Source organism: Chaetura pelagica, unplaced genomic scaffold (genome assembly GCF_000747805.2).
Source record: "Chaetura pelagica isolate M959 unplaced genomic scaffold, ChaPel_1.0 scaffold638, whole genome shotgun sequence".
Classification (NCBI taxonomy): Eukaryota; Metazoa; Chordata; class Aves; order Apodiformes; family Apodidae; genus Chaetura; species Chaetura pelagica.
The window spans coordinates 1,269,802-1,271,684 of NW_009954298.1; positions in this window are offsets into that span (position 1 = coordinate 1,269,802).

Consider the following 1,883-nt stretch of genomic DNA (forward strand, 5'->3'; position numbering starts at 1 on the left):
AGCGGGGGGAAAACCAGCGTGGGGAGCCGGGCTGGGCCACGGGGGGGTCAGGGGGGCAGCACAGCCCTCCCCATCCCTAATCCTCCTGATCCCCGTTGCCCAGCACCCACGAGCACTGCCCAGCCTTGGGTCTTGGACCTGGAGAAAATCCAGGAGGTCCCTGCCGTGAACAAGGGTTGGGTTTTAATTTATTTATGTTTTTATCCCAGCTCCTCAGAATTTTATCAGCATCTTTCTTGATTTCTTGGAGTTTCTTCTCTTTTTTTCCCACCATGAAATGCTGCTCCTTGCCTCTCGGGTCGCTGGGCGATCGTGGGGCACGTCCAGGCTGCAGGAATCAGGGTGCAGTTCAGGAGGCAGATCGTGCTCCGGGGTTTATTTCACTTTTAAACCCCCGGGTTTTCAAAGGTCAAGGCTGGGGGAGGAGATCAGTCAGCTCGAGCATTGGAGTTTCTTCTCTTTTTTTCCCACCATGAAATGCTGCTCCTTGCCTCTCGGGTCGCTGGGCGATCGTGGGGCACGTCCAGGCTGCAGGAATCAGGGTGCAGTTCAGGAGGCAGATCGTGCTCCGGGGTTTATTTCACTTTTAAACCCCCGGGTTTTCAAAGGTCAAGGCTGGGGGAGGAGATCAGTCAGCTCGAGCAGCCCAGCCCTGATCGCAATCGCAGGCAGAGGAGTTGGGTGTGAAATCAGCCTTTGAGGCAGGGCCGGTCCCTGTGCGGGGGAGCCAGGATGCCGGGGGCCAGAGGACACGGGAAATGAGTCAGGCAGAGCCCGGCGGGCACAAAGGGGGGGGGCGAAGCCGCTGCCCCCAGGGATGCGGAGGGGGGTCCTCATTTTCACCTTTGGGATCAGCCATGAGTACCCTGAGCCCCCCACGCACTGCTTTGGGTGGGAAACTTTTCTCTTCGGGGCTGCTTTCCCTGCGAGGGGGCCAGGAGGGTGCGGGGTGTTCCCGCATCCCGCTGCCTGGCACCAGCAGCTGGGACAGAGGGGCTGCCCCAGCACAGCCACCAGCCAGCAGCAGGGCACAGACCCAAGATTGAGAGAGCTCCAAAACCCCAGAGATCTCCCTCAAACCCCCCCTGCTGCCCCTGGCTGTGCGGTGACCCGGCTGCGGGTCTCACCCGTCAAACATCAGCTCATTGATCGACGTGTCTGAAACTGGGGCTCGGCACTGGCCGTCCTGGGGAAATCTCCCCTGCACGAGGACGGCAGCATCTTTTCCATACTGTTTCTGTGCATTTTCCGACGGCAGGAGATGCCCCCCCCCCCGGGGGAAACCTCGGAGGCTGCACAACCAGCTCTGGGGGTGCAGAGCCCCGGGGGGGTCTCCAGCCTGGGAGAAAACCTAAAGAAACCTCCACTGCTTCTTGGCACCTGGGCAGGAGCCAGCTGGGTGCTGCAGGGGGTGGGTGCTGGGGAGGGGGAACCATGAGCCACCTCTCCCTGCGGACCGGGAGGAGGGAGGACCCGTCCCAGTACAAACCATCGCCACAAGCTGGGGAAGTCCCGGGTGACCGGGGCGGGGGGAAAGGACCTTAAAAAAGGCAGCAGCACACGTGGGGTGTGCATTTAGTGGTTACCTCACTCACCATCGGCCCTGGCAAGGTAATGGAAAAGCTGATCTGCCCCAGACAGAGATTTAAAAGTGAGAAGAATAAATCAGACAAATCCTTTTTAGAAGGGAGACCTGACCTGGCAAAGCTGCTTTGATCACATTCGCGGCTCCAGCGGCCCCAGCTGCAGCAGCTGCCCCATCCCTCAGGCTCTGCACTTAGATCTTCCTCCCCCAGGGTTATTTATTGATCAGCTGAAACGAGGAGAAACGCTGCAGCATCAACACAGCCTCTGCAAACACTGCTGGAAAAGCAGCTCCCAGC